General features: G+C 42.0%; 1 pseudogene; it reads left to right on the top strand.

The window, feature by feature from the left end:
* Positions 1–1,164: 1,164 nt before the first annotated feature.
* Positions 1,165–10,335, top strand: LOC149842111 (protein trichome birefringence-like 12 pseudogene; annotated as a pseudogene).
* The last annotated feature ends 1,840 nt before the right edge of the window (positions 10,336–12,175 follow it).

Raw genomic sequence — 12,175 nt, 5'->3', positions numbered from 1 at the left:
ATTTTGGGAAATGATAGAAAATTATGTTAGGAACAACTTTCATGTTGAAAGTTTTTGCAGACAGGTTACAGATTTGGCGGACTTGATGCATTAAAGCCTGTCTATACCCTGACAAAGGAAAATCGAGATTTTCCCAGGGGTCTAGGAAATCCGATTTTTGTAAGAGATCAAAACTACTTGGAAATACCTAAAAATTTCCAGATCACTAGTATATTTAATTATGAATCCACTGTGATTTTTGAAGGACAATCCGGATCTCCCACAAGGGTGATCTTGACTGATCTTGTCTGCTAAAACAAATATTGGAAATTCCAGGCAGGTCTAAAACCCATTGTCACCTTTTTTTTTTTTTTTGGTAATAATGATTTATAATTAGATCAAAATTTTTACAGTAACTAAAGTCATACAGATCTAACATTAATAAAATTCACAGAATTTAAAGATGCAAAAATTTACATGAAATAACCTATGGACTTTGTACCGAAATGAACTCTATGGATTCTAACTTAGATCATAATGAAATGTACATTGAAATGAATGGAATAAATTAACAATCCTAACATAAATGCATTTTCTATCATAAAGTATAATGAAATATAAAACTAATACACAAATCAATGGGGATACAACATATTCTTTGTTGTTGGCTTGCGAAACGGAAGATCCAATCCATTGAGTGGATGGACCTTATCGTTTGATTAGCCCCTATACATGAGATATGTATTTTTCATATTTTCCCTTTCTTTTCTTTTCTTTTTTTTTGTTTTTATTTTTATCCACAACTAAAACCTTTCACCAACATGAGTTCAGTTTTAAACTGATTCACGTTGTGTTGATGAAACAATTTATGACAACATTCTATCATTATATGGCATGGAAAAGGGTTATTACACATTCAAACCAAATATAACAAGGTGGGGGCCTTACCTCAAGCTCTTCCTTGCAACAAAATGGAGCAGCTGCAACGAAGGGGGTTGCTGGAGATGGAGGTTACCCAAAGGGGCTTGCTGCAACGTCTAGAGGGACTGAAGCAAAGTGGAGGATCAGCTGTTACCAAAGAATGGCTGGAGAGGGCTGGAGGAAGGAGGTCCGGCTGGAGCTTGAATGGCTGAAAGTTCAGCTTCTATTGGTGGTGATGAAGGTTGTTGGCAGTGGCTGAGAGAGATGGCAGATGAAGCTGCCAAGGAGGTTGGTAATGGCTGGAAGTGCTGTGGCTGTTGGCTGGATGAAGATGCAGCAAGGAGGGCTGCAGCCAAAAGAGAGAGAGAGAGAGAGGAGGCGTGAATTCCTTTTCTTTTCGGGCAGCCGTAGGTTCCCCTTTTTCCTTTTGATAACTTAGGTTTTCATAAAATTAAAACCTAAGTTTCTCATAATAATCAATGACCTTTTTGGGCAGCCTTACGTGAATGGCTGGAAAAAAAAAAGAAGGAAGGAAGGAAGAAAGGGAAGAAGAAAAGAAAGGGAAGAAAAGAAAGGGAAGAAAGAAGAAAAAGAAAAAAAAGGGAAAAAGAAAGGAAAGAAAGAAAAGGAGGGAAAAAGGAAAAGGGAAAGAAAAAAATGAGAAAATGGAAAGTGGGGCTGGAGGCTTGGGTGACCACCTTGTGGGTCCCACCTCCTTTCTAAAAAAATAAAAATAAATAAAAATCAATAAAAACAAAAATAAACAAATAAAAAGAAGCATTTTTTTTTATATAAAATAGAAAAGTAAATAAATGGGCCATCTCAGAGCGGGTCCAAATTCCACATTTGAAATTCATTTTGACGATTAGAGGGGTAAAATAGTCTTTTTAGAAAGTTTCTAGACGAAACGAGCTATTTTTGGCAGTTTTTTAAACGAGCTCGGATTTTGAAGTTCAATACCCCGTTGCGAAGCAAATCCAGAGTAGAATTTAAAAATGTAATTTTGAAAGAAATCCAGATTGTTTTTCTCGAGAAAATGCTTCCAACCGAAACGAGCTATTTTTGGCAGTTTTTGAAACAAGCTCGGATTTTGAAGTTCAATACCCCATTGCGAAGCAAATCCAATGTAGAATTTGAAAATTTGATTTTGAAAGAAATCCAGATTATTTTTCTTGTGAGAAAATATTTCCAAATTTAGACTCCCGGGGGTAAAAATGTTAATTTTGGAAACCCAGGGTTTCAAATTGATTTCTAAAAGCTTTTAAGACTCGATCTGGATTGAAATTTATAAAACTGGAGTTCTGGACTTCGAAAATGAAATGAAATGTGATGAAATGTTATGAAATGCTGAGAAATGATATGAAATGATGAGAAATGACATGAAATGCTATGCGAAATGCTAACTCTGAATGAAGAATTTTGGATGTCAGACCCCGATTGACACTTGTATCAGTTCAAAAAGTGTTAAAATTGACAAAATTTGCAAAAATGGTTGAAGAAATGATTTTCGAGCTCTGCCAAGCTAGAGTGACACTAGAAATTAGGGTTTGAGCTAGATTAAACTGAAATGAACTGGATTGAGCTGGGTTTTAGAGTTTTAGAACTCAAATGAACAGACCAGGCACTGACTCAACTGACCTTTCCGACTGAATTTTCAAGAAAAGCTGCCATTTTTAGAGAAATGGTACGGAATGATCACTAGAGTGAAGTGAATTACGAACCTGAACTGGGTTTGAGCTAGAACAAAGGTCAGTAATACTGATATGAACTAAAATCAAAGCTTGAACACTAGCTCAATTGACTGAACTCAGCTCAATTTCAGCTGAAAGAGCTAAAATGGACTAAAATGGGCTCCTAGACACTTGGAAATGGTTTTGAACTGAAACTGGAGCACTTGAACTCCTGGTGAGCTCAAGTTAGACTCTGGGGAACATGACTGACTGAGAATGACTGACTTAGAGACAATTGGCTTGGATTCAAGTGAGAAATGAGCTCATTTTTGAAGAAATGATCCCATTTTGGCAGGAATGGTCAGAAATGAAAATGGTCTGTTCATTGTGAGCTCAGATGAGCTTGAGATGACTGATATTCTAACTGTCTTGAACTGACCAATGAGCTTGGTTGACTTCGACTGACTGGGGTCCGGGATGACCTAGGGGTAAAATGATAATTTTCCTAATGAAAATGGGTAAAATGGTGATTTTCTGAAACTGACTCGGGGTTTGACTCCTACACTGACCTGACAGGGTTGGCATTGCCTGAGGAGGATTGTTTGAGAATGAGTGAGGAAAATTTGGGGTGTTTACAGACGCCTAGCACAGACATGGTGGGTGGAGCTACAACGATCGAGGGAGCGACAGGGATTAGAGCGCGTACAGTCATGGGAGGAAATGCAAAGATTGATGCAGTCAAAATTCGTGCCTTCGGATCACGCCGAGCGAGCCTACAAGGAATACCTGATCCTGCGCCAAGGCTCCCAAACTGTAGCAGAGTACACTGCAAAGTTCCATCGTCTTTCCCTGCGTGTGCAGATCGAGGAAACAACCCGCCAGCAGGTCACGAGGTACATTTCGGGTCTCCGTCCTGCTATCTCTGATGATTTTAGTTGTGTCACAGTTGAGACATTAGATCAGGCCAGCAGTTACGCCATGAATATCGATGACAAGCTGAAAAGGAGGCAAAAATATAGAACTTCCCGTAGTGAACCCACCAGTCGACCTAAGTCGGGTTTCCCAACCAGGGGAGCAAGCTCCCCTAGTGATGCAGACTTTAGCAAACCTGACCAGTCAGGCCCAACTTTCCACTCCCGGTCCAAAGCCAAACCTAGTGAGTCGACCCTTCGTTGTTTTAGATGTCAGGAGTTAGGGCATGTCGCGTCTAAGTGTCCCACCGTGAGCAAGAACACCCATCTTGTTGAAGGAATTGTTGAGTCCGCATCTGCGAGTGAGAGTGATAGTGACAACAAGTCATTAGTTGAAGACGAGGATGAGAGGGAAGTTATAGAGTTCGACGGTAACGTCGAAAGTTTGTTGTCCATCCGTCATGTGCTGACCACACCCCGAAAATCGGCCCCATCGAAATGGTTAAGGAATAACATTTTTAGGACCCGGTGCAACTGTGAGGGTCACGTTTGTGATGTTATCATTGACATCGGAGCATGCGAGAACATGGTGTCTGAGAGTGTGGTTTCTACCTTGAAACTCAACACCGAGAAGTTGTCCCAACCCTATAAGATGGCCTGATTCAAGAAAGGAAACGAGGTCCCCATCACTCAGCGATGCCTAGTCCGGTTTTCCATGGGGGAACACTACCACGACGAGGTGTGGTGTGATGTAGCCCCTATGCACGCGTGTCACATCCTTTTGGGACATCCCTGGCAGTTTGATCGCCAGACAACTCACGATGGCCGCAAGAACACATACTCTTTTATCTTTAATGGCCATAAGATAGTCCTTCTACCTATCAAGGAGACCGGCTTTCCCACCGTGGACAAACCTGAGCGAGTCCCCCGACTAGCAGGCCTCTCGTACCGGCTTTTCTTGAACCATTGTCAGGAAGATGGCTATTGTTATGCCCTGGTGGCAAAGCCCGTGATGAGTTCGTCAGTGTCCATTCCTGCGGACGTTGCCCCTCTTCTAGAGGAGTATCCCGACATTATGTCGGATGACCTACCTGATGGATTACCTTCGACGAGGGTAGTCCAGCATGCCATTGACTTTGTGCCAGGGTCGAGTCTACCCAACCTTCCCGCATATCGCATGAACCCCTTTGAGCATACCGAGTTATTAAGACAGGTTCAGGAATTACTGCAAAAGGGTTTCATTCGCGAGAGTGTTAGCCCTTGTGCAGTACCCGCCTTACTCACTCCTAAGAAAGATGGGTCCATGCGCATGTGTGTGGATAGCCGTGCGATCAATCACATCACAGTCAAATACCGTTTTTCCATTCCCCGTTTGGACGATATGTTTGATATGTTATCTGGTGCCTCCATTTTCTCTAAAATAGATTTAAAAAGCGGATATCACCAGATTCGTATACGGGAAGGGGATGAGTGGAAAACGACATTCAAGACACGTGATGGATTGTATGAGTGGTTAGTCATGCCGTTTTGGTTATCTAATGCCCCAAGTACCTTCATGAACATGATGACCCAAGTCTTGCGTCCGTGTATTGGGAAGTTTGTTGTTGTCTACTTTGGCGATATTTTGATTTATAGTTCGTCATTGTCCGATCATTTGAGTCACCTGCGTCAAGTCTTAGAAATTTTGAGGAAGGAAAATTTGTATGCCAATGCAAAAAAGTGTGAGTTTATGACGTCCAGTGTTGTGTTCTTAGGTTTTATTGTGTCATCCGATGGAGTCAAGGCCGACCCTGCAAAAGTCCGCGCGATTGTCGATTGGCCTACCCCAAAGACTATAGGAGAGATCCGTAGCTTCCACGGGTTAGCCACTTTTTACCGACGTTTCGTGAGAAATTTTAGCACCCTCATGGCCCCCATCACGGAGTGCCTAAAGGGTACTAGCTTTCATTGGACGCCCGCGGCTGGAAAAGCCTTTACGATCATCAAAGAAAAAATGACCAGTGCTCTTGTCTTAGCCCTCCCTGATTTTAGTGCAGTCTTTGAGGTTGAGTGCGATGCCTCCAAAGTGGGGATTGACGCAGTCTTGAGTTAGAATCGTAGACCCGTTGCCTTCTTTAGTGAGAAGTTGACTCAGGCCAGGTGCCAGTATTCCACTTACGATGTTGAGTTTTATGCCATGGTACAAGCCCTTCGTTATTGGAGACATTATCTCATTTATAAGGAATTTGTCTTATACACGGACCATGAGGCATTGAAGTATCTGAATAGTCAAAAGAAGTTGAGTGCTCGTCATGCCAAGTGGGTCAGCTTCTTGCAAGAGTACACCTTTTCGCTTCGCCATCAATCTGGTACCCTGAACAAGGTGGCTGACGCTCTTAGTAGGAAGAACAACCTTCTGATGACTATGTCAGTGCAGGTCATTGGCTTCGAACAATGCAAGGAATTATACCCCACGGACCCTGATTTTCACCAAGTCTGGGAAGGGTGCATTTCTTCAGATCGCACCCTCGACCCTCGTTTTTGTATTCATAATGGTTACCTCTTCCGTGAAAACAAATTATGTGTGCCCGATTTCTCCCTTAGGCTTCAGTTGATTTCTGAATTACATGAAAGAGGGTTAGCAGGGCATTTCGGGCATGATAAGACGTTCGCTCTCTTAGATGAACGATATTTTTGGCCCAAAATGCGCAAAGATGTTGTCAAGTTCATCCAAGGATGTCATGTGTGTCAAGTGTCCAAGGGTCATCGTCAGAATAGTGGTCTGTATACTCCGTTACCCATTCCTGAACGGCCGTGGGAGCACGTATCCATAGATTTTATCGTGGGCCTCCTCAGAACACCATGTCGTTTTGATTCAATTTTAGTAGTTGTTGACCGGTTCTCCAAAATGGCTATCTTTGTCCCGTGTAAGCGAACCACCGATGCCTCTTTAGTCGCGTCCTATTATTTCAAGGACGTTGCCCGTTTCCATGGTCTACCCCACACAATCACTTCTGATCGTGACACGCGTTTTATGAGTCACTTTTGGAAATCGTTATGGGCCCTGTTGCAGACTAAGCTTCAGTTCAGTAGTGTGTATCACTCCCAGAGCGATGGCCAAACCGAAGTTGTGAACCGCACCTTAGGAAATTTGTTACGGAGCCTAGTGGGGGAAAATGTCAAAACTTGGGACTTCGTATTGCCCCAAGCCGAGTTCGCATATAACAACTCCATTAACCATTCTACTGGTAAATCTCCATTCCAAGTAGTGTATGGTCGGTCACCCACCCATGTCGTTGACCTAGCCCCTGTGTCAGATCTTTCAGCTCTAGCTCCGGATGCTTTTGATGCTGTCGAATATATGCGTGACATTCACAGACAAGTCCGTGCCAAACTTGTCGAAAGCTACGAGGCCTACAAAGCTTTCGTAGATCAGGGTCGTCGTGATGTCCACCTCCAGGTCGGTCAACTCGTCTGGGTGTATCTGCGTCCAGAGCATTTTCCTGTAGGCACCTATAGCAAATTAAGTCCTAAGAAGTATGACCCTTTTAGGATACTTCATCGATTGGGTTCGAATGCCTACCTCCTTGAGCTGCCCGATGATTGACATATTTCCCCTATTTTCAACGTGGCTGATCTATATGCTTACTGTGGCAACAACAAGTCGTCAGAGCCGACTTCTTCCCAACCAGGGGAGAATGATGTAGGGCAGGACCCGATTGGGCCCATCGTGCCACCCGATCCGCCACAAAGGACAGATGAGCGGCTTCGCGTGTATGACCCCCTTGCAGGGACGGAGCCACGACGCAGGGAGGTACCCCTGTGCACCTACTCCAGGCGTGGTGGAGTTCACACGTCACAGAACCAGCAGCAAATGGAAGTTGACCCGGATCGCGGTTCGGATCCAAGTCTGGACCCGCGACCCGGGTCCAGTAAATAGCCTTTAAAAGGCCCACGCCTAGGGTTGCGTGGGCAAATTGTTTGGAAAAGCTTCAGCCGTCTCTTCTTTCTGTTCTTTTTGCTTATTCCTTGTTATTTTCATTCTGGTTTCCTTTATTCCTTTACTATTGGTTGTTTGCCCCATTGATTATTGGAACTTATTGAGAATAATAAAGATTTTGGGCCACACCGATTCACGGTGGGCTTCTGATTTCATTCCTCCTCCGACGTGGGCTGCATCAAGTGCTAAGCAAGGGCAACCCATCGAACCCCATTCTCGATTGATACCTAGGCACTCTATAAGTGATCAGAGATGCCTAAAATCATATCATCCACTGTTTTTGGGTAAACCAATGCATCACACTAGTCTTTCATTGTATCACACTTGTCTGCTGACTAATTAGTGAATGTAAAATAGTGATCAGAATATCTGTCTTGGAATGAGTCATAAGCAACAAGAACTGTTTGCCCTTCACAATATTATGCTAACAGCCCTTCTGATCAGGTTAATTGGATGAGATGATTCAAGATATTTGTTTTGAGCTTTAACCACAAATTTGAAGAGCTTTAATGTCTTCTACCATCATAAGGCTTTTGAGGCCAACTTCTTTTATCCCTTTATCTGTAGAAATTCTCCAGTATCAATGATATCATATTCTACAGGTGTCACGTGAGGTCTTCTGATAGAGCCTCCTTTTATTTTGAGCTACAGATTCCTGGTCGAAGTTTCTATTTGCCCAATGTAGTTTCTTGGCCCTCTTTAACCTCAACTATTTCTCATGCTTCTTTCCCAGGCTAATAATAAAGCCCCAGGCTGATATTGGACTTGTAATTATATCAGTTAGTTCATAACTAGGGGTGTCAACGGGTCGGGTTTGGTTCTGACCCAGGTGGAACCAGACTTGGACCAGATTTTTGGGTATGGTATCAGGTCCGGACCCAGGTCTAATCGGGTCTACTATAAGAGAAACATACCCGACCCGATAAGAACTACATGAACCAGACCCGGACCATACCTGGTAAAATAATATTTTTTATAATTTTTACATTGAAAATTTGTGGGTCTTAATTGGAACTCGGGTCGGACCCGGGTCTGGTATAAAATTTCACAAACTATACCTGGGTCCATGTATTAATCGGACCTTCGGGTCTGGATCTGGGTCTTAATCGGGTTTTCTTATTTGTCACCATACCCGGATCCTATAGGGTTTGGTCCAGGTCAGGTCCGGGTAAACCAGGCCCGTTGACAGCCCTATTCATAACCACAGGCTGATACATCTATTGCTCTCATGTTTGGAATTCTTGCTTCAGGTCTGGGTAAACCAGGCCCGTTGACACCCCTATTCATAACCACAGGCCGATACATCTATTGCTTTCATGTATGGAATTCTTGCTACTTTCCAGCAATAAAAAGAGGTTATTGTCTTTATTGTTGTTGTCGTTGTTTTTATCATTATCACTGTACTTAATCATGGGCTGATGCATTTGTTACTGCCATATGCGGAGTGTTTGTCTCTTTCCTGCTGGAGCAAGAGGTGGTGTTATTATTACGATCATATGGTTGGTGGTGTTTTTTTCCTTCGGTTATTGTGCAGTCATTTGCATATGCTATGAATCTTTCATTCAGTTTGTTTAATTGGGTAATGCCCTTGCAAAGTTTTCATCCTCTATTGCTTATGAAATGCTTAAAGATAAGAAAAGTTCTCCTTAATGCTCAGTCTGACAGTTCCACTTGATCTATTTTGTTATATATTTTCCTTGACATTACTTTGTTAAAAGATGGAATTTTAGACTTTCATGTAAGAAATTTTAGATGTTACTGGATTCCTCCTTCTATTTAAGCACATACCAGCTCTCAGTTGTTTCCTTTCATTTGCAGATATTCTTTTTTTCATATAATTGCTTCTAAATATGCATGATTTGACTGAGTAATATATAAATTTATGGCCTTTTTACCTCTTGATTTTGGGAATCAGGTGGGGGAAAAACAAATTTCCAGAGGAGAAACCACTTGTATTTTATAAAAAGGGTAGCCAAATACTTCCACACCTTGGTATAAGAGATGGGATACAGGAAGTTCTCAAAAATATGGTGCCTTACATTGAAAGAGTAGTCCCTAAAAGGGTCCTCAAGTTGTGGCGCACTCAGTCCCCAAGGCATTTCTATGGTGGTGAGTGGAACGAAAATGGTAGCTGCTTATTCAAGAATCCTCTTGATGATGGTGAGGTATACGTAACTACATCATATTATGTGATCTTTTATTAAATACTGAAAATTGTTATTACTGTTGATATTTTAAAACAATTTGATGTATTGACAGATTGAAATTTGGTTTGATCCGAAGAAAAATGGGGTGAATAGAGAAGCAAGACAAGTGAATTCTATTATCAAGCAGAGTTTGTTAGGTTCAGATATTCATCTGCTTGATCTGACTCATTTGAGTGAGTTCAGAGTTGATGCGCATCCAGCAATTTGGTTAGGAAGAAAAGATGCAGTGGCTGTATGGGGTCAGGATTGCATGCACTGGTGCTTGCGTGGAGTGCCAGACACGTGGGTAGACATTCTTGCAGCACTGATTAGTTATAATTTTGAGAAGGCATGATATCTCTATTTTCCAGTAGCGGATTAATCTCATGGCAACGGAGCTCTTCTCTTTATGGAGCAGATGTATGAACAGCCTCGTCGAATTTAACTAGGTCACATTTTATTTTATATTGTTTTACTTTTTTTATTCACTACCTAGTCATTGAAGCTTGCTTATTAATTGGAAAGCTCAAACCAAGATGGCCATCATCATGGTCGTAATTTCCAAGCCACTGTCATTTTTCTTTTTTCATTTACATTGTAAAATAGCATGAACAGGGTGTTCTTGGCAGAAAGCCAGAGTTGGTAGCTTTCTCGCTCCAGTTATCTGTTTAATTAATGAATCTTTTCTATGTGGATTTTGTTTTTTGGTATGTTATTTTGTTATTTTGCTGTGTGTGTGTGGTCTAATTATCTTTGGAGTAAAATGTGGAGTGATGCTTATTCATGAGGCAAGTAATGGCCAGCAACTCGAGCTATACTGTCTTGAAATTTTGTGGTTCATTTTTCTCATTTCTTCCGTGCATAACTATCTGTTTCCTATGACACTGAGGTATCCTTCGTGTGTTCTTGGAATTGTTTCTGTTCCTTTTGAGAAGTAGGCTACAAAACATTGTCAAAAAAACTCTTGCAGCTTGGCACACAAGCATGTGTAGTTGCCCTAGGGTTGTCTTTTTTTTTCAAATAACCAGGAAAAACCACCTCACCCACTCGCAGACTCAATGATGTAAAAACTCCAGGTCCCCCATGTCCACCAAGGATTAAATCCAGCATCAGCCTTGTGGCAAGGGATGCACATCTGTGGGAGTCGCACTCGTGACATCCCTTCAGCTTAGTGACATTCACAAGTTGCTCCAACCAGATGAGTGAAGCCCTAGTGAGCTGCCTGGGACTGTCTTAGGTTGCAACAGCTAAGATCAGTTGCATTCCTAGAAAAAATTACACCTCAATCCCTCTTGTGGCCTTCGGTGGACCTCATTTGTTTGGTAGTCTATAACTGTATTGTACCTGATGCCCAATAGCTAGGGATGGGTCGAAGTGACTCGAAACTGCCCTGCAGTTTCCATTGAACACTAGAGCAATTTCCCCCAACAGGGAAACATTCTAATCTTAGAACGTGTTTGCAATGTCCTGTGATTCTTAGATTTTCTCAAGATCGTGTGATTGCAAATCACAATCACAACACTTTCTCAAAGTGAAACATGAGAAAAGTACAACCTGTGATTGTTCCTGCCTTGAATCTTGTGAAAATTGGTCACAAGATTGACCTTGTGACTAACCATCACATCTACTTTCTCAGCTGTTATTGTTCATCCCCACCTATGACCAAAGCAAACATGTTGCGTGGTTTTGACATGGATTTCCAGATTGGAAAATCGATGTATCAATTGGTAGGCAAAAAAGATTTCATTTACTTGACTTCATCGAACGACTCCGGAAGCAAAAAAGCAGAAACCTATACGGGTGGAAGTCCGTCAGTGTCTCCGCGGAAAGTGATGTGGCCTGCGATCAACACCTCATATGGCTTTTCTCTTTGTAGGATTTTGCAGGTAAGCATTGCATGTTCTGCCTTTGGGGGACGATTGTATTCCTGGAGAAATCTTTTAGAATGGCAGGTTAGGGTGGGTCACCCAGGATCCAGGATTATATCAATGTCTTTTGCTCTAAAAGGCCTGGAAAAGAGACCAGATTACATGAAAAGGGTGAGGACTATGTCTGCTTCGCACAAATTCCTCGGGCATTTTCTGTCAATGTACTTTTTGCCCCCTCTCAGGTCTATTTTCTCAATATTTTTGCTTCAACAGCAGTTTCATTTCAAGGCAATCAGATGGCCTCCATACAATTTATACTTTGTGCACCGTTTCACTTTGTATTCCATGTGATTCCTTGCCCTTGGTTGTCAGTACCTGGAGTTGGCACTAGGAAACGAGATGAGCCACTTGTGGCTCAGCTCGTAAAAAGCTCATTCAACCTCATAAAAAAGGTTGGCCAAGCCAAACATGAACAGGTATTTGGCTCCGTTCGGCTCATACAGGCTCTTGAATTAGTAATAAATATATTCTAGATATATTTTACATCTAGAAGTTTTTTGCTTGCTTGCAACAGGTTTGGAGTTCAAATCCTATGTCTTCTAGTTTTGAAACAATGTATTGGTTCAATAAACAAGTTAGCTTAAGCTTGGTTCAATAGCTT

Source organism: Nuphar pumila, chromosome 3 (genome assembly GCF_984573655.1).
Source record: "Nuphar pumila chromosome 3, dmNupPumi1.hap1.1, whole genome shotgun sequence".
Taxonomy (NCBI): Eukaryota; Viridiplantae; Streptophyta; class Magnoliopsida; order Nymphaeales; family Nymphaeaceae; genus Nuphar; species Nuphar pumila.
This window is presented reverse-complemented; position numbering and strand designations above follow the sequence as displayed.